The sequence below is a fragment of the Manis javanica genome, chromosome 9, assembly GCF_040802235.1.
Source record: "Manis javanica isolate MJ-LG chromosome 9, MJ_LKY, whole genome shotgun sequence".
Taxonomy (NCBI): domain Eukaryota; kingdom Metazoa; phylum Chordata; class Mammalia; order Pholidota; family Manidae; genus Manis; species Manis javanica.
Window position 1 is genome coordinate 27,344,702 of NC_133164.1, and position 22,224 is coordinate 27,366,925.

A 22,224-nucleotide genomic window follows, 5' to 3' on the forward strand; every position below is an offset into this window, starting at 1 on the left:
TTTCACATTTTTTCTTCTAGGGTTCAAAGAAGTGGTTGATTTTGCATCAGGGTTGGTTTTTCTGCAGAGAGATTTGCTTTAAAAAGTCTTAGAGCTTCTGTACAGCAAAGGACACCATCAATAGAACAAAAAGGTACCCTAGAGTATGGGAGAATATATTTATAAATGACAGATCCGATAAAGTGTTGACATCCAAAATATATAAAGAGCTCACACACCTCAACAAACAAAAAGCAAATAATCCAATTAAAAAATGGGCAGAGGAACTGAATAGACAGTTCTCTAAAGAAGAAATTCAGATGGCCAACAGACACATGAAAAGATGCTCCACATCGCTTGTCATTAAAGAAATGCAAATTAAAACCACAATTAGGTATCATCTCACACCAGTAAAGATGGCTACCATCCAAAAGACAAACAACAACAAATGTTGGTGAGGTTGTGGAGAAAGGGGAACCCTCCTACACTGCTGGTGGGAATGTAAATTAGTTTAACCATTGTGAAAAGCAGTATGGAGGTTCCTCAAAATGCTCAAAATAGACTTACCATTTGTTCCAGGAATTCCACTTCTAGGAATTTACCCTAAGAATGCAGCACTCCAGTTTGAAAAAGACAGATGCACCCTTATGTTTATCGCAGCACTATTTACAATAGCCAAGAAATGGAAGCAACCTGAGTGTCCATCAGTAGATGAATGGGTAAAGAAGATGTGGTACATATACACAATGGAATATTACTCAGCTATAAGAAGAAAACAAATCCTACCATTTGCAACAACATGGATGGAGCTAGAGGGTATTATGCTCAGTGAACTAAGCCAGGGGGAAAAAGACAAGTATCAAGTGATTTCACTGATCTGTGGAGTATAAGGACAAAGCAAAAACTGAAGGAACAAAACAGCAGCAGACTCACAGAACCCAAGAATGGACTAACAGTTACCAAAGGGAAAGGGACTGAGGAGGATGCGTGGGAAGGGAGGGATAAGGGGGGAAAGGGGGTATTACGATTAGCACACATAATGTAGTGGGGGGGACATGGAAAAGGCAGTATATACAGAGAAGACAAGTAATGATTCTATAGCATCTTACTATGCTGATGGACAGTGACTGTAATGGGGTATGTGGGGGGGACTTGAGAATAGGGGGAGTCTAGTAACCATATGTTGTTCAAGTAATTGTACATTAATGATATCAAAATAATAAATAAATAAATAAAGTCTTAGAAAAAGTTATGTGCAAGAACTGTATGTGTTCATTATTGTTGACCTGATGGGATTTGAGGCAAAGACTGGAGTGGATATCCTCAACTATGTTTCACTCTGTACACAAGGCATGCAACATCTTTCTTCTATATTATTGATAATAACTGAGACCCATTAAAATTTCTGTAGCTTTAATGCAAGAGAAGCATACCAATAAAGGATTGTTAGATGTGGTATATGGTCATTTATTCACTTGAACACAAGCCTGAGAACAAAAATGTTAAACAGTCTTACAACGGTTAACTCTCCTTAGAGAGTTTTTATTCCTTTATTTTTACTGCAATAGTTAAGAATATCACAAAGAAAATTTCTTTGGATGGATAGTAGTAATAACATGTAGAAAATATTAAGAAGAGATGAAACTGGTGGGAAAAACAATTTTAAGCAATGTCTTTGTGTTGGTCTCCCACTCTTTATGCTTTGGGGTATGCATCTCAAGGAATACACACATAAATCTTATTAGTGTTAATAGTCTAGATATCTGAATTGCTTAGCATTTCTCTCACTATTTAAATCACATTGTAACAAAATCATGTACTTATTCATTTTGCAAAGGTGCACTAGGAAGATAAAATGGCAATAACTTATTTTATCTGTAAGGTTTGAAGTTGAACAATATTAATGGTTGGTTAATGGCTTAATGAGTGAATTACAAACCATTTAAGCATGCAGTGAACCTTAACTTTTCAATGACTCTCCTAATGAAAGATCTATATGACTGCATGTCACGTGTCACAATAGAGATAGTAGGTAAGGTACCTAATCAATTGTGATGGTAAATCAATTGATCTATAACCCTGTTTTCATACAGTAAGAAAGATATGGAGAGAGCATTTTACTATAGCTTTATTTCTAGCTGAAGATCAATAAATAAAAGAGACAGCTCACTATTTGAAAATGTTCCCTTTTACTGTGCTTTGAAAGCCAAGGCAGACAGATTGATATCCTATTTCATAGATGTGTCAGTTCCCTTTGTCACGTCTCAAAGATTTAAAGTTCTTCCACATTAAATATATGATAGAGAATATCTGTGAGTCTAGAGTTTATTGTCATGATTAAGTCTCAAATTAAAGATAAAGCTGTGGCATGAAAAATTTGGTATTTGGTTTTATAATATTCATGGGTATCATTTTTTTATCAGTTGTCCATCAAAGGAAAAAAGGTTTATTCTCATTAGTCAAGTTTTTTCCAAAGTATAGGACATAGGGAGCTAATTATGACACTAGTGCTATTAGCATTTTAAAATATAATAGTTTGAGTATTGTTAAGAAAATGAAAAGACAAACCACAAGCTGGGAGGAAATATTTGCAAAACACCCATCAGATAAGGGATTTGTATCCAAAATATACAAAGAACTCTGAAAACTCAATGATAAAAAAGCAAACAACCCAATTTTAAAATGAGCAAAATATCTGAATGGATACTTCAAGAAAGATATATCTTTTTTATATTTATATATAAATATAAATGTGAAGATTGATATCTTCACAAAAAAGAGCAATTAAGCACATGAAAATACATTCAACATCATTAGTTAACAGGGAAATAAAATTAAAACCTCAGTGGGATACTATTACCCACCTATTAACAGTACCAAATGCTGTTGAGGATGTAAAGCAATTGGAACTCTTACACATTGCTGGTAGGAATCCAATGTTTCAGCTCTTTAGTAAACAGTTTGGCAGTTCTTTACAGTTACACAGATACTTATGTACAACCCAGTAGTCCCACTCCTAGGTATTTATCCAAGAGAAACACAATCTTCTGTTTAAACATGAACCTGTATATAAATGTTTATAATGGCTTTATCCATAATTGCAAAAAATGGAAACAATCCAAATAGCCTTGAATTGATGAATGAATTGGAACTTGGAAAAATCCATGCAATAGAATAAAAATAACACAGAGGCATAAACTATTGATATAGACAATATCTCATATAAACCTCAAATGCCTATGCCAAATGAAAGAAGCAATACTCAAAGGCTACATAGTGCATGATTTCATTTGTATGACATTCTTTTTTTCTACAAATATGAAAAAAATTTAATCGAAGTATAGCTGACATATAATATTTTATTAGCATCTCTTTATCCCCTTTACCTATTTCACCTATATAACATCCTTGAACTAGGGAAATGAAGGGGACAGAAAACAGATCAGTGGTTGGTAGGAGCTGGGAGTTGGAGGAGACCTCACCACTAAGGACATGAAGGAAGTTTGGGGAAGATGGAACTCTTCTGTATCTTAATCATAGTAGTATTTACACTAATGCATGCATTTGTCAAAACTCAGAATTTAACACTAAAAAGAGTAAATCTTATTATGTGAAAATTATACTTAAATAGACCAGAAACTAAAACGATATGTAATTAACATAAAAGTTATAAAGAATTACAATCTTTCAAAAGCTAAATCTATGAATTTTTTAATCCTTTAACTATAGATGAGATGGTTAACCTGTGATAGTCTAGGGCAGGGGTTGGCAAACTATGGCGCAGATCAAATCTGGCCCACTACTTATTTTTGTAAATAAAGTCAAAGTTTGCTGATGGATCATTCATACTGCAATAGCAGAGTATTTGTGATAGAGACCATGTGGCCCACAAAATTTCAGATATTTATTATCTGGCCACTACCATAAGAAGGTTGCTGACCTCTGGTCTAGGTCCAAACACCATACTCATTAAAACCCTTTATCTTCTAAGAAAACATAGTATTTTCTTAAAGATACCCACAATTTAAACAAATGCCATTATCAATAAAACCAGTCAAGTTTTATAATAAACATTTATTGTGCATCAACTATGTGCCAAGTAAATAAATGTGAACCACTTTTGCCATCACAGAAGTTAAAATTCAGTTGATAAACTTAAATTTTGTCTTAAAAAGTTAAAGTTCTATATAGAGATTAAATTTGAAGGCAGAGTTATCATTTCATTGAATATTTTATTCTTTCTTTCCATTTCCATTTCACTGTTCTTATTTAGATTTTGGGTCTTTAATGGACTCCTGGCCTGGCTTGCATCCTGATCAACCAATTCACTTTCACATGAATGTCAGAAATATAAATCATATCATTTTTTTTCTCAATAAAGTTCAACAGTTCTGTGTTAGTCTTGGAATTATGTCCAAGCTTTTTTCCAGCCCAAGGTTATAAAAGAACAAAGCTGTACTGTCTTCTAGTACTTGTATGGTTTCCTTTTCTACATTTAAAACCTTTATTTATTTGCCTTGATGTATAATACAAAAGATTTGACCTTCTTTTTCCTAAATACTTATCCATTTGCTCCAATGGTGTTTATTAAAATAGTCCATCCTTACTCTGCTGATCTGAGTTGCCATCTTATTATAACTTAAATTCCCATGATTATTTGTGCCTGTTTCTATGCTTTCTTGTCTGTTTCTTCAATGCTCTACTTCTCTATTATGCATCCTAATGGTATTTTTTATATCATGCTTCTCTTAATTAAAAGCAAAAATATCAACTGATATGGGGAATATGACCTGAATTTCAAATTAACAAATGTGACAGTTATTTGTCACTCTGTCTCCAAGCTCTTCCTAAAGTTTAGATTACCACCCATGTCTCATTTTCCAGTTTTTTTGTCTTGTGCACATATCATTATAGATCACATTGCAATAGAGAAACATTCTTTTAGAGCTTTAAGCTTTGTATAACCTCTAGAGATCTGTAGGCATGTATAAGGTTTCTCTAGAGCAAGCTGATGCATAAACTCAACCTTCAGAAGTCAGATTGTGGATCTGTAGCCCCATGCTAAAAGTGCGATAGAGTCAACAATATATTCCATGTCATTGTATGTGTTCTAGAAGGATGGAAACATAATCTTTCCTCAGACCACTGGAGATAGGGAACAAATCACACAAAATACTATCAATACAATATAACCAACTAACTGTATCTCTCACATTCCCAGCAAACCCAGCTTGGTTGATGAATATAAACCTCTAGGTAGAAGCAAGCCTACCAACTGCCAGAAAGTGGGCTCAGGATGACAGAAATATACTTTACTCAATTTAATGACTTAATGTAGATGCTTGGAGGCTGTTACTGGCTCTGTTTATTTGACTGACATACTGCTCAAATCACATCAGTTTTACCACACTGGTACCTAAAATCACATTGCTAGTCTGATTTCCATAGAAACTATTTGGTATAAAAAACTTGCAGATAGTATTGCAGGCAGTAGAAAAGTACTGAGGTGCCTGAATGGAAAACACTGTCATTATATTTTTCTATTAATAACAGTCATGTTTGTTTTTTTAAAATAGGTATTTGGGAAGCTGCCTGATAGTAATGATGGGAGTCACCGTTTATTTATCTCCTATCACATGCCAGGCCCACCTTACCTGTGAAATTGAATACTGACAAAATGGTTCTGCATTGTGTAGAAACCTTAAAATTGTGGGTGTCTGTGCTTCTTCATGTTTGTTTAAACTTCTGACTTGCCAATAAGAACTGCAGATTATCAATTTTGCATTAAACATATTGCTTCCCAGGTTCTTACATGGAGTACTGAATCATCTTTAGTCTAAACAATTGGGTGTCTTAACAAGTTTTCCGACTTCAGAGCTTTTAATAGTTATAAGAGTTTATCTATGTTAAGTACAAGATCTAATGTCAAAGTATTGTAATTTGTTTAAATTAAACTAAAATCAATTTTATGACCTCCAAACTTTCTTATTTGGAACATCAAATTCCATAAGTGTCTGAGCACTGAGTATCTATGACAGTGACTTACAGAATTGTGGAAGGCAATTGTGGGAGGAGAAAGAAATAATCCCCTTTCTCCTTTAGAAGTTTACAATCTAAAATCTACATTATAATTTATTTCTTGTTCCTTATTCCTCCTGCTACATGGTAAAGACATGGCACTACACAACAAAAAAGTTAACAGCATATTGTCACAACACCAAAAGACGTACTTCTCTTGAGTGTTGACCGCTAACAATGTCAGCAACAAAGTTAGACTGCTTCTCAGAAATGACTTTTATGTTCATTTAATCCAAATTTAAGGAGCCATTTATAGATAAACTGCTTTTTTTTAGGGCAACAAATACAACTCAAGCTAAAAATGCAAAAAGGGAATTGGAATCTTATTCTCTGTTTCTGCTGTTCCTGTCCTGTTATGAAAAGATAACTTGATAATAACAGAAAATTGCTGTTATCTGCAAATTTACTTTCTGTAAAATGTGGGTAGAAAATCCTTCCATATTTTGGAACTGTAAACCTCAAGTTCTTTATGATGCCTGGAAGTGTCCAGAAGCAACGCTCCTAGGAAGAATTAACCTGGAAATAAGTAGCAAAGATCTGATTCATAAATCACAGGCTATAGAGCAGTGTCTATCTAAAAGATGGTACAAAAGCTTTATTCACACCCAACATCAAAATGGAAGCTAACCCTTTCCTCTGAGATCTCATGGAGATGTCATCACTGCCATTTTGCAGATGCATAAATAAGCTCAGAAAGGGTAAGAAATGCACCTAATATCCCCCAGCTAGGTAGTGTGGCAACTTAGAATTAGAGGTAAGTCATTAAGGAATGAGGGAGGGGATAAAGGAAGAATTGAGAAATAATATAAAATTAAATATTAGATGGAAATTTGTCATCTTAAGAACCCAGTAATGTAGCAAAATACTTTCAGAAATATTTCCAAATATTTGAATATGTAGAGAAGTGGAGATTTTTCCCATGCTATAATTCTTCCTAAATATAATCTTTATGTATACCTCTTACTAATATGAGAGCAAAATGGAAAATTAATGTTTGAAACTCTATCTTCTTAAAAAGGAATAATATTCAGTGTCCAGATGACTTGTGCTAAAGGATGGAGGCAATGGAATTTTCCCCACATCTTATAGTAAGAATTATATTGTATTACCCGATGCATCTGATTTACAAAATAACAGGGTATTAGAACTATTTTTTAATGCCTTATCATGTAACCTAATTGACCCATTTTACAGGTGGGGATTCTAGGACCAGAGAATGAAGTTCCTAATGTATATCTGGGGTTTTATTCAATGTATCATGATTACAATGTTTGATTTGTTTTTCTTAATAGTTTCCATATCCTCTCATTAGGCCACTTTTTTAAGTAGCTCCTAATTTGCAGATGATCTCTTTCATAATCAAATGTGGTTAACTAAATTAAAATTTTCACCTAGACCTGAAGGTTCTGTAAAAGGAAAATATTTCCAGTTAGCATTGTCTGTGCAAACAGTAAAAATGTGAAAATGGACAGGGTAAAAACTGGCACACAGACTGGCCATCTGAAGAAATGGCGAAAGTGACCAAAACTACTTATTTATTACCTTCCTGGCCAATGTGATTCTGCTTCCTTTTGAGCCTAGAACCTCTCCATCATCATAATGTTTTATAAAATTTCAGTCCTGATCATTGCAAACTACGATTAACAACAATAAAGGAATGGCTTGTCTGAGGGGTGTATCTCCTTGTATATGTATCTTTATTGTAGACATGGACACTTGAAGACAGAAAACACCCTGCCATCTAGAGGACTGCATCTAAAATGATGATGATACAAGCAAGATGACTGGTTCAGATCCACAACTGTTCATTGAGACTCGACGTGTTTCAAGTTAGATATACAAAGACAAACAGCACATGGTGTCTACTTTAGCACTGATATTTTGCAGGAAAGGATCCCTGACTAGTTTCCAATAGTCATGTCATAATTGGAAGAAATAAAATCACCAAATCTACTGGGAAGAAGTGGTAGAAAAGATTAAGTCTTAAAGACTTGGAACTAAATTATAGCTCTGTTAATTCTCCAGCTGTGCTACCTTGATAAAACTATTAAATTTGATGAGCCTCTTATGAAGGGCAGCCATGGTTCATAATTATTGTCCTGGATTAATTAATAAGAGCTTCTTCCCCTCACCCCCACCCAAAAGTTTCTCATTTATTATGATCAATCATGTGATCACCCACATTTTACTTAATCTTTAGAAGTTGGACTGATCATGCCAATAGCAGAAGTGGTTTAAGAATTAAATCAACATATATGTGTGTGTGTGTACAAAAAGAGTGCCAAAAGGTTTATAAGAGAAATTTTAAAAAAAGAACTCTAACAAATGAATAAAGATTACTGAAGAATGGAGAGTTCATTGGTATTTTAAGATACCTCCTCCTTAACATAGACATAGTCTTATTCCCTGATCTTGGGTTTATTTTTCATAGTATAAACATTTGCTAAGTGTTTTTCACCAGTATCTCTGTGTGGCAGAAGGAAATCTCAGGACCAAATAAAACTACATCTCAGGTATGCAATGACATTGTTTTATTTTTATTTATTTTGAAGTCATTTAAGATATAACAAACCTAAACAATGTGAAAATGTCACTTTTTTTGTAATCCAGTAGGCTTTGTGATCATTTATCTCTTTCTCCCCTACTAAAAGGTAAGTAGCATGTAATACTCTTTCTGAATCACATATGAAAAAGCATAGGCCTTGCTTTACAAGCTGCAGAACCCTAGGGGATTATTCTGCTAGAATAAGAGCTGGACACAGTATCTCTACAAAATAATGTGACTTAGAAAGGAAGTCCCAAGAAGACCCTTTAAATACCAGCATTAGAACTCAAAGCTCAGTGACTCAGGGGTTTTTCACCTCAATACTTAGAAGGATTAAGATAGTGGAGTAGCCTAGACAAACTCAGTATTGACAAATACTTATGAAAAATGGAAAAATAAGGACAAAATTAGTACGTGTGCATCTAGAGAGACAGCTTTAAAATATCTGTTTCAATGAAAGGCAAAATGGATGCCTTGTCGTTCTGACCTGTGTGGCAATAACCTAATTTTATGGCTTACCTGCTTACCTCAGGAAGTGGTAATAACAGCCATTATTTTCGGTGGAAGCAAATGCCTCTAACCACGTCATCCTCTGATAAATCATGCCAGTTGCATCTTATTATCTCACCAATGGTTCAATTAACTCACATCACCACTCAATTTATCAAATTAAAAAGGAAGGGTTTTGTGTGTTCTAATAATTGTTTCATTAACATAAAACTAGTTAAGAACGTGAAGCTTCAGATCTGGATTCATACTGCCTTTCTGCAGCTTTGTTTTGATTTGCTCTTAGGTCGTACACCGACGTGGCTCTTGGATTCTATTCGTTGCCATGATTATTCTTTCATTACCATACATATGGCTATTGAATGTGACAGGTTTTCACAGAAGACAAACACAATATTATGGAACAAAATGGTAACCATAATTTTGAAAGTCTGGGCATGTGTTTAAGCAGACTAAAGACTTTAAAATAAGCATTGCCATCAGTTCAGTATGGGAGTGTAGTCTTTGTGAAAGAGCTGCATTAGCATAATATATTCAAGGAGTCTTAAGATTGGAGATCAAGGAATTTCATAATAAATTTTAAATGATTCTTAACACTTTTTGTCTCACCAGAATAGATAACAATTCTATTGTTCTGTTTTGCATAAAGAAATCAAGTGGAAGAAGCATTTGAGAGATATTTATCCAATAAAACTTAATTTTGGAAATTTTAAGTCAAATGATTAGAGGATGGCAGCCCTGCTCCCATCATTTCTTAGCTAAATCTTCCAAGCAAAATTGTACTATTAGATGTTTAAAACAATATATTGATTATCACACACTAATAAAAACTAGTGTTATTATGTTATAACATAACAACATATAACTAATATGTTATCCAGTACACAATTTACACAGCCCTTCCACATATCTTAATCTTACAACAACCATGTAAGTTAAATTTTACCATTTTCCCCATACAGGTGTAGGAAGTGAGGTTCAGAGGGATAACACTGCCCAGATAGTCTAGTTGACAGACACTGCCCTTGGATTCAGAAAACCAGCTTCCTGCTTATTCATTGAGAAGTCTCGGTTCATTCACTTAACATCTCTGATGGCCATGTTCCCGTCTCTAAAGCAAGGATTCTGCCACCGGGTGAAATAACTGTGCCAAATGAAATGTGTGAACAAAAGCCCTTGGTATGTTGCACACACTCTGTGGGTGCCCCCGCTTTGTTCCTCCTGGGATGGTGTCTACCTGCCTTATTGCCAGTACAAAAGGAACCAGGGCATTTGGGCCTTGTTTCTGGTAGGGTTTATAGGTAATTCTATGCTGGTCTGGGTCCTTTTTATTTCTCATAGTGGACTTTTGTCTTTAACCCCAAGAGGTAACTGAGAACAGCCCTTTTGGCCATCTCAACTTGGGTAACCTACACCCAAGATTTCTCATACTAAATTCATCACCCCCTCACCCTTTGAGATGCTATTTAGACTTCCTCTTACCATGACAGCCCTTTAATGCAGATACTCTTGGTCCCAGTTTGAATTCATTTTATCACCATTGTTAGTCTTGGAGCCTCAGAGCTTTCATGCTATTTTCAACTCTCCCCCTACCTCATTCCTCAAATCCAACTAAGGTGCAAAGTCTTATACTGCCAATTTTGACTTGGAATTGCTTCTCACATCCTTGTCTTCCCTTCTATTTCCAATTCCCCCACTCTGGTTCAGGCACCTGGGCTATATAACTCGACTGTTGAAAAAAACCTTCCAATTTGTTACTCTGTCTGTAATTAATCTCTGTATCAACTTTATCATGTTTATTTCTAAATTAAGTTTCTAAAGTACTAAAGTACTTTAATCACTTGTGTTCAAAACCTGTGTCTTCCTAATGCTTTCAAGATCAAGGCTAAACTCTTCAGCATGGCACTAGGGGTCTTCCCTCACATTTGCCACTTCATTTCCCCACGTCTCATATAAAATAGGTCTACTCTTATTTCCAAGGTACGTCTGGCAGTGGTGTAACTCTGGAATTTTAGTCTCATCATTTTATCCTCTTGGAATTACTTTAATTCTTTTCCCAAACTTTCTAAAACTAAACTGTTCTTCAAAGTCCAGAACCAATTTCATGCTTTCCATGAACCCTTAGAACTTGTCCTATATGCTTTCTCCTCACCAGTTGAAATGATCTATATGATCTTTTCTGTTGAGCAAGCTTATTGCTGGAGGCATCTTTTCTATTCTGTATCCAGGGTCCTAAACTAGACTTTGTGGACTCCTGTGTTAGGATCCTTATATAATTGGCAGCTGCATATTCTTACTGGGCTTTTCTTACCCAGTAGGCCCTGTGCTGGGAAGAAAAAATAAACAAAAGACCATTGAATTCTTTGTCCTTTACAGATCCTAGACTGAAATTAACTAAAACAGAGCTTAAACTAGCATCCTAGACCCACTGACTATTTTCTAATTAAAATTTTTTCTCTGCTACTTAGGCCCACAAAACCCTTCTGCTTTTGGACACATCTCAGAACATGTCTGTTTAATTTATTGAGTAGTTGTCAGATGCAAAAGGGGAAAAACACTGAGATGGTAGTAAGACACCACATTGGAATTACACTGCTGGTAGGGAAGTTATCATCTAATCCAAGTCTTAATAAAATATGTTACTCCTTCAAACATGAGCCTTCTGTGATCCAGAAATACAGGTATGAATATGGAAATACAAACCATATAAATCAGATTATAATTTAGTAAAACAACTGTTATTATATAATGATTTTTATCTTGCCCTATTTCATTCATTTTTCCTCCCTTTCTCTACCTCCTTCTATCCATAAGGATATGTTAAAAAATTTACAGACTTTGTGTTTCACTGCTCTCAACCCCTCATACTGCATAATAGCACATAGAATGTGTCCAACACATGCATGCTAATTAGATTGCAAATAGCAATGCATGTAGCTGAACGAATACAGAACAGATACTCGATACATATTTTTTACTTAATTTAAAATAAGGTACAAGTCCTTTACAACGGACAAAAATGCAGATTTTATTTCTATAATGTAAATCCCAATTATAAAATGGAGTAATCAGCATCAAGATCTGCTACCGGTCTCTTAATATGCACCAGAAATGAGCCCAACACTGATCACTCTCTGTTTGAACCTGATGCGGTAGAAGGCTCCATTGCAGCGCAGGTATTTACAAGCACAAGAGACTAACCAATGTAATTACCTAGTCAGTTTGAGAAAAGAACCATGATTTTATGTCACTGAGCTCTCATCTCTATTTTGAGTCATGAACAAACCCTTGTTAATTGTGACCAAAGTGGTTGGGAATGCCAGAGGAGACCTTCCAGATGAATCCCAACGCTTACATCCACAGTGGCTCACTCCTTCGAGGGTCACTGCCAACTCAAATACTTGGTGAGAGTAGTTCCAATAGCTCTATCAATACAATTTTTAAAAATAATTTTTAAGCCCATATGTTAGAAACTATTTTGACAAATTGCTAAGGTTTCGCTGTTAGTCCAAACGTGCCATTTCCTTCACATCTCTCAAGTGGGAAATCACCAGAGATCTAACCAGTGATTTAGTGTTCATCCACGCCAGAGAGAGGCTTCAAGGGCTCATTAATGTAGGCTGATTCCCACTCCTGCTGCCTTTGATTCTAGTTTTAACATAAGCTTCCTATCTGTGTGACTGTCACGGGCATAACCCAAGCACAGAGATGGCAGCTGAGAAACCAGAAAGTTATTTTTCAATCATATATAGGCAGCCTCATTAGTTATACCAAAAAATAATAATAATAAATGTTACCTTTTCATTTCACCCAAGTGGCTGTCTGGAGGATGTAGTTTTCATTTGCCAGCATGTGAAGATCTGGCCTGTTGCAAAGGGAATTAAAAGTGCTTTTGTTCTGAGACCACTTCTAGAAATTTACATTAATTCTGTATTACTCCTCTTCCAGCTAACAATTATTTTGCATGACCAGTAGAGGATTCTAGCACCTTTTGTTGTATTGATACTGAATAACTCATGATACCAGAAAACTAGCAAGGAAACAAAATAAGATAACCAAAGCAGGGATACCTGGATTTAATATATCACAAATTCTTGATGGTGAGACTTTGGAAGAATACTAAAGAAGCAGTGATTCACTTATTGGATAAGCCAGCAATAATGCATAGGAACTGTATCAAAAGATGCTTTAAAAATCTGTTTGCATCTCCTCAATGACAAAGTAGTTCCTGGAGGTTTTTTTTTAAACAGAAGGGGTGAAAAGGTCTCTTTTTAGGTACCTTAGTGAGGTAGGAGAGCAGAGAAGTTGGGAATGCATTTAAGGCACTAATACAATCGAAGTGTCCCAGGCCTAGGTCTATTTAGGTAGCTTTCTCATTGGACCCAACATTATGAGATTTGCATTCAATATCTGGTTTTTAAAGTGGTTCTCCTGAAAGCAAACAGGCAGCAAAGATGGAAGGGATGATACCACCTCACAGTTCAGCAGTAATTAGATAAAAAGAGAAGGACATAGAATGAATCATGGTGCCCAAGACCGGATCCTGGAGCAAAGAAAGGGGTTAGTAAAATAATTCAGTGAAATCTGAATAAAGTTTGTAACTTAGTTAATAGTGTTTTACCAAAGTTGATGTTTTAGTTTTGACAAATGTATCATGTTAAGCAACATGCTAACATGAAAGGAAACTGGGTAAGACTTGATGGGAATGCTTGTACTTTGCAATTTTTCTCTAAATCTAAAATTTTTCCAAAATAAAAAGGTAACAGAGAGAGGACTGTTCTTGATTTCTGCTCAGCTGTTGGGTTGTTGTTATGAGAGAAATCTAAAATCTAAAATAAGGTTATCACTCAATAACACTTACAGAAATTATAATACCAACAATTTCTGTAACTGCCTAAGTAAAAGTAACTGACTACTATTAGGTTGGCTTCATATAACTACTCACCCCAAAGTTTCATTTTCTTCGTTAAGCTTCGTATGTACACAGTCTAACCCCTCATTACATTTGTCCAGAAAATACAAGCTCTATATTCTAGATCACAATTAATTAAAGTAGTTAAGAGCCCACTGCATATACTAGACACTACTCATAACATGCATAAGGTTCATGACTATTTTTACAAATTAGGTAAATTATAAAACTGACCCAATGTACAACCACTATTTAGAAGTGGAGTGTTCACTACATTCAGATTCAACTAAGGAATAAAATCTGTTTTTCAATACAGAAACTTCTAAGGGAAGATGGAAATTGTCCTGAATTACTCTGTTTTCCAATTTTGCTTTATCGTTACTAGCTGTGCATATTTGCAAGGTTATTAACTGCTCTATGCTGCAGTTCCTTCATCTAAAAAATGAGAGTTGTAACAGAGTCTGGGTCCTAGGTTTGCTGAAAAGATTAAATGAGTTAGCATTCAGTAACGTTTCATGAGGGTTTCAATGTCACTGGGAATCCCAGCGCTGTTGACACAAAGCTACTGGCAAAAGTAGAGTAATAGATAGGAGCTGCTTCAGGCCTGAAAGTATTCTGTGTGTCTTCTAAACAGCATAAAAATGGTGATAAATAGAATTGACAGCACATAGTGAGCCAATATAAGTAGGTGAATGGGTCATGAGCCCAAATTAGAGCTGAGCAAAATTTAGCATGCATTTTGAAAGTTGAATTCTTATATATTTTTTCATAGTGTTTATTTCGGTATTGAGATACTCTTTTAAGGCCAACGGATGCTGACAGCACAATGACCAACTTGCCAAAACTACTCGAGCTGATAACTAAAGAATCTGTCCAATTTCTTTTGCTTGGACTGGGACAATTTGCTATAACACAGAATTAACAAAGTATAGGCAATATATTAACTTGAACAGCAGGTGTTTGGCTTGCTGGGTGGGTGGACATACTCTGTTGGAGGTCACCCCTTCTCAAATTAGAGACTTCAGGGACAGCTCTTACCTTTAGTGACAGCATCACTAAGTGTTTATCGCCACCATTTGGCAGACACTATGATGTCACTCCCTAAAATGCCAGGATTAGCTCAGCACTCTTGGCAGGTCAGAGGCAATAATGGGAACTGTGGAGGCCCCATGCTTAGAGCACTCCCTTCCCTTCCTATTTTTGTTCCTTGAATTCACAGACCTTACACACGATCTGCTTAATCAATTCTGCCATCTAGTGGGCGCTGTCATCCTACTACTTTTTCTTTGGGGCTTTTCCTGAAAAGACTTGAGAGACAGGTATTCTTGTGCAAAGGCTCTGGCCCCAGTTGGCAGTGGGTGGGAAAGTGAGGGAGGAAAACGGTAACCCTTCCCTAAGAAAAGTAATCTTTGGATGAAAAAAAAAGAGATTCCTGGGGCCTCACATCCTGAAAACCAAGCAGGTAGGAGACATGCTGAGCCATGTGGCTTCGGATCAACAGAGATGGCAGCAGGCGCAGAGACCACCTGTTAAGCGAAAATCCAAAAATCTTCAAAGACCTTCCAATGCCAAAAACCTGTGATGAAAATCCCCCTGGGTTTCAACCATCTTTGAAGGCAGCCCCTTGTTAGCCTTGCCCCCTCCTTGTGCTGAGGGCTGAGAATGCCCCCATCTGGGCTCCATGCTGATTTTTTTGAAGAAAAAAGGTTATTTGTATTTCTACAGACATACAGGGAAAACATATGATTACTTCTAGCTCAATTCTCTTTGCTTTCTAGTGTAACTTACCTACCTTATGTCTGAAAACTCTGATATTAGTGAATCACCATATATTTTAATCATTAAGTTAAGACAATGTGCTTATACAATAACAGGTCAGAAAAGACTGCTATACCTTTATATTGCTGTTAAAGCACAGGTATAGAGATCTTTGGGATTTAATAATGAGTTAAAAAAGTAGTTATTTCTGTGATTACTGAAGCATTTCAAGGGCTTATTCAAGAAAACAAATAAAATCCTATTACAAACCAAAGTATTAGGATTGCTTGCACTGCTCTGAGTAAACATAGAATTCAACAGAAAATTCTTACACTTGTGTTACCACTGACCTGAGAGCAAATTGAAAAATTTCCCCAAGAATCAGTATGTTGAATGCTACAAAATAGAAACCTTCACATTTTTCTTGTTAAAAAACAAATACCAGTTACTGGTGGAACACTGTATCAGCTAGAGAAAAGTACAAATTAGAAATAATAATCTAGAATGTAATAATCATTTGTATTCCCACTCTCCTCATTTTAATATTGTTGACATATACATATTTTGTACTAACCTTTTGATTGTTCTTTATTGAGGTGGTTCTTTTTTTCTACTGAATTGCGCTTATGGTGATCATTTCCTTGTGTAGCCTATAATTTTTACTGTGAGCTCAGATTTGGTTGGTGTGTTATTATTATTGCTGTTGTTTTTTGTAGTTTGTTTTCCTATTTTGCACCCCACACTATGGAAGAGTCCCTGTGTTTGCTTTCAAAGAACACCCCAGAGATTTTGTTATTTTAGGACCAGGTATTCCATTAATATCTCTACTTGGGAATCATATACAAGATGGATGTAGAAAATTAGACTCCACACTCGAGGTTTTTATTTATCCTGGGAGATTTATTTATAGACAAGCATTCTTGACACTTCCCAGGATGGTCTTTTAAGAAATGATCAGCCCTTTCAGGCTTTATCCTCCAAGCCTATGAGGCTCAATCTTTTTCCCTCTTGAATCTGTACTAGATTATCAATATGCCAAGTAACAGAGCCACAACCCGTATGCTTACACTCTGCCTATGGTTACTCTCCCCAACTCTGAAACTACGAATGTTCTTGTCTGTCTTTCTAACTCATTTTTGTATTTTCACTAAAACAATGCTATGATATTTATACAGCATTTCATGAGTTTTGGTTAAGGGACAATGGTTCATATTAGGTCAGTCTGCTTTATTGCTGGACTTGAGTTTTTTTCCTTTCCATACATTGTTTCACATAGTTAAAATAGTACTCTTGGTGCTTACAGAAATTACTTCTTAAAATAGAGGAAAAAATTAAGTCTTGTCATTCAACCCCTTCGAAGCTTCCGGGGTTAGAATGTAAGTCCCACTCCATCTGTCCTTCTCAGACATATCCAGTGCTACCATCTGTTTCTCACGTGTTTTATATTATGGTGTTGTGACTGTTGCTTTTTGATATTTATTAGAAACCACTATGATGTGAAAGTACCAAAATGTATAAATAACAGACTTAATCTTTTTAAAAAGTAAGGCATTTGCCACACAATTATAGGGTATTACACTAAAATCCATGGACCTGATATTTTAGAGCTAGAAACTACCTTAGAAGCCATCTCATTGTAACCAACTCACATGAGAAAAGCAGGGCTCTAAGAGTTCAGAACAATTTCCTAAGGTCTTTGCAATACCTCTGCCAACACAGCACTTAGGTGCTGAGTTTACTGTACAGAACCAACCCAACATTCTAATGTTAAAGTAAATATTGAGGTAATATCTTCATTACACTTCATTAATAAATTTTAAAGCAATTATGGGGGGTAGACAATTGTCTATGCAACTTAAAAATGTTTTTGCTTTCATTTTCTAGAATTACAAAGTTCACTTACATTGAAGTCCATTCAAACAATTCCATAATTTACTCTTTAAAATTTCAACAAAATTGATGAACCATAACTAAATGATAACTTTTTATAAATTAATATGAGCCACCTTATATGTACATTTGTAAATGTTTTTGTCAACACTTGGCTATATTATTAAAACCTCTGAATATATGAATCACATAAATTTTGCTTCTCTTATTTTATTTCTAGTTTTACATTTGTGTAATCTGTAGGGTTTTTTTAACCTTTTGTTTGTTCTGATGTAGATTTTATGGGAATATGAAATCCTATGAAGCTGGCATGACATGTGAGACCAGTATGCTTTGTTAAAGCAGTTATTGTCACCCCCATTTGCTCTGCCTCCAAGGAGATCATGGATCTTAGTGAGAGTTTTTTTGTTCACAAGGATTTCAGGATAATATTTTATCTTTTCCCCAAGTGATTTGATTCTTTTTTCCTGAGAACTTGGAGATAATTTTTTAAAAACTTTTCATTGCTAACTTTTTCCCTGTGGACGAAAATCCAATGACTCTATACACATTATCCAAGTAGGTCAGAAATACAAATGTAATGTTAGCAACAAGGTTTAAATAGATTGATTCTTCATTCTGAGTATCTGGAAAGAATACATAAACAATGATTTTCCCAAGGGCCAATGCTAATGCTGGGCTAGAATGACAATCTAAAATTCATTTGGTATTTAGATTAGGGTAGATATTAGTTTCTCCCCCAAACACATAACCCCCTGGCAGGCATTTTGAATTTTCACTCATTCAAGAGGTGATATTTAGGATATGATAGTCTCAAAAATCTGGCACAAGCATTAGATAACAAATACATGAAAAAGAACATTGATATTAAAATACTACAGGAGGTCTGGCTCTCAAAGGTTCGGTTTTAGAAAGTGGTACATGCCAGATGTTTCAGAGAAGAGCATCAAATCCACATTATGTGCTTAATTGTACTGTATTACATCACAGGGATGGGGGGTTTCATTCCCTGACCACAGCTGGTGATAACAATATGCCCTGGAGCATGAAAGAATCAGGCACCCTGAATACAGAGCAGCTCTTTACTGTGTTTTTTTTCTGGAAGAGTGAGAAAATTTTTTAGCTTCCAAATTTCTATATACATGAATGACAGCACTCTCAATTTAACAAAATCTGTGGATGTGGGCTAAAATACTAAACTAATCAGACTAGGCTGCCACTGTGGAGCATTAGGTGAAGAAGGAAGAACAGGGCAGTGAAGTCTATACTACTGCAGATCTGGGGACTGGACAAACGCTGCTTATAAGGAGATACCACTGGGGCTCCAAAAAATCCCTGGCATTAATGAGGATCTTTCCTTGTTAAAACACGTCACAGAACTGAACTCGTCCCGACAGTCTACTTTTCCCTTATTACATCACAGGTTGGCCATACAAAGGAAGGAGCAGAGGAGTGGAAAGTGTTACAGTGAGGAGTCACCTTGTGCTCTTCAAAACTGACATTCACCATTGCCCAATTAATACAATAAAAGGAGTTCCGGGCTCACTATGTTCTACATTCCTACCTAGAAATAGTAATTTCTCTATCAGTAAGAATACTACCAGAGGCCTGGTGTCTATTGTACCTTATACAAAGTAATTTTGGGACTTAAAAATGTTTGGAGTTAATCTCTCAACTTTTTCTTCCTGTTTGCACTTACAATACAGGCCATCTACAAGAGAGAGCAACTTTTAGAGTAAGTTACAGCCCACACATTATAACCAAATTTTGTATAGGTTAATACTTGTCTTCAAAAGGGAACTGGATTATTTAAAATATAAATTTATTAGACTTAAATTTTTTCTTTAAAATGTAAGTTTTTTATGTGCTAAATCATTATCATACAAAATTATACTTAATTTATATTTACCTATGTACTCAACTCCTAGAAACTCAAAATTCTTGATCTTCACATCTTATGATAGATGTCATACGGATTAGTTTTTATTTTGAAGTTAATGTCACAGAGGGATTAAATACTTTCTGCTCTTTTTCTTTCAATAAAATAATTTCTCCAAATAACTCACCAAACTTTGCAATATTTGCTTTACATTGTTGTGGAGCAAACATGGTAGATAGAATTCTGTCTGTCTTGAAATACATCTTTTCTCTGCCATTGGCTTTAATGTCCGTATGGCTCTTTCCAAGTCTTTCTTTTCTCTTTCTCTCAGAGTTCTGTTGTATTCTCTTATATCAGAATCTCCAATTTGCATTTCTTTTTTTTTAATTTTAGAAACTTTCTTTGAATACCATGTGGATGTGGATGTAAAATGTACTTTGAGCTTTTAATGTCAACAGTAGTTTTGTGTCATACTGCCATCTAATGGTATCCACGATGCTTGACCTCTTCCATAATTAATTATACATCCCACTTAACAGAACAACTTATTAATTAAAACACAATTCCCAGATTTTTAGAATTTTTAGAAAAAAGAGTATATAATGCAAAGAACGAACACACTTAGAAATGTTCTTTGTGTTTTAAGTTGTCTGCATATTTAAAGAGTGGATTCCTTATAGCTGATTTTAATGCCAAGCAGAATAACCCAGGACATTTACTTTTGTAACTTGTATTTGGTAATTTCTCTCTGAGCTATAGCCAAAGGCTTTCAATAATTATCAGCATACCGATTACTTTTATAATTCACAACTAGCATACAAATTTATTTCTTCATTTGTGTCCATTTCCTGAGGTTTTCAGCGTGGCTAGCCAAGCTATTTCCTGTTAGAGGATAAGGCTGTATTTCCTTTGTGCTTCTATTGTACTCATACGAAGTAGTAACCTTTATGGATAGAAAGTGGGTGAGCACTCTGACCAGCTCTAGTTCTAGTTTCTTCTAGTCCATAGCTGTTACTAACCCTCTACATTACCTTGGCTTAGCTGAAGGATTTACTTCTCTGAACTTCAGTTATCTTTTAGCTGAAAGGGTAAAGTGGTTGATTTCTAAGTTATCTTATAGTTTCAAAAGTATGTCATTTTAATGGGATATGCAATGGAGGTGCATGTGGCATCATAATTCAGTTCAATGTCATGGGATGAAAGTCTTTACAGTCACAGCTCTATTCTTGAATCCGTGTGAAACAGCTAGGGATCGAAAATAGTGACTATTTATCAGGTAAATGAATTCTACCTAGCAATTAAGAACACTATTATCTCCATGTTGCTAATCTGGTATATCATATTATCTGAAAAATAAGCAATTGTGATGACTTTTTTTAACCAAAGAGCGAGAGAATATAAACAGAATAAAAATGAGCCCATGATAATGAGATTATGCGAACTTGCTCCTAATCTTGAACTCAGAAGTTTCCCAGCTGTTTTCTACTACTTTATAGATGCTAGGCTTTTTTTTTTTTTTCAAAGAAAACCTCAATTTTCCTTGATAATTCCTTTGATAATTTCCTTGATAATTTCCTTTGAATTTCCATGATAATTCAAATAATATTCAAGATTATATATTTCATTTATACATGTATATGTTGTGTTTACATGATATGCATGAAAAACAAAGAAGCATGCTAATGATTTTGGCATAGTATATCTCAGGTCTAGTAGAGCTTTACTGTAAGTCACCATCAATGCAAAACAGCAGGGAGAAGAGAATAGTATATAGTCAAAAACAAGAATACAATACTAATAAGCCAGATCAGAACTAGCGAAACCCATTAAATCCAATGGAGATAGATAGCTACCTAATTCACAAAGAATAGCAGAGCTTGAAACAACCTTGCCAAAATTCTCTTCAATTTTACTCAAACTCTTAATTAAAAAGCTTCTATTAAAAAAAAATGAACCTAATACTTCTGTACATTCTCTCGAGGGTCAAGATTTCATCAGTCTTTAACATGTAAAATTGTCTCTTAAAGCAATTTATGCATCTTCAATTAATCATCCTACTTACTAAGAGGGCAAAAAGAAGGAAAGGCAACATGTAGCTATGAAAATTTTCACCCAAGGAAAATTGAGGTTTTCTTTGAAAAAAAAAAAAAGCCTAGCATCTATAAAGTAGTAGAAAACAGCTGGGAAACTGCTGAGTTCAAGATTAGGAGCAAGTTGACATAATCTCATGCACTATCTCCCTTCCTTCCCTCCCTCCCTCTCTTCCTCCCTCCTTTTTCTTCTCTTCTTTTCTTTCTTTTTTTTTTTTTTACCTTTCGGTAATTTTCAATTATGTTAAGCAGGTCTTAAGGAAAACATGAAGTGAGAAAAGCCCATTCATTTGGTCTTCTCTGCCAGAAGGTATCTAAGGACCAGCTGGGAAAAAGTAATCAATCATTCTACAGTTGTGTATACATCATAAACTCTCAAGTATTTATGGTGAAATAAAAATGTTTACTGCTTCTCTGGATGCATTTCCCAGAAACAGAAACCACGTCTAACTCAGAGTGCTGGAGCTGTTATCTGCTTTACAAACACACAAGTGATAAAATACTTGAGTAAGTTCTTAAAGGGAGAAAAGAGATCCAGAGGAAGGAGGCAAGGGATGGAACCAGTAAGAAGACAGGGTAGAAACCA

General features: G+C 35.3%; 1 long non-coding RNA gene across 4 annotated transcripts in view; it reads right to left on the reverse strand.

Annotated features, from left to right (window-relative positions):
* The window catches only part of LOC140843505 (uncharacterized), a 190,613-nt gene that overhangs the window by 118,628 nt on the left and 49,761 nt on the right, over positions 1–22,224 (reverse strand). Inside the window, exon 3 of one of the 4 annotated variants that reach the window (XR_012121336.1) lies at positions 12,907–12,974. The exons of the other annotated variants lie outside the window; for them this stretch is intronic. This is a non-coding gene — a long non-coding RNA (uncharacterized lncRNA). The remainder of the gene's footprint in view (positions 1–12,906; positions 12,975–22,224) is intronic. 4 annotated transcript variants of the gene reach the window in all.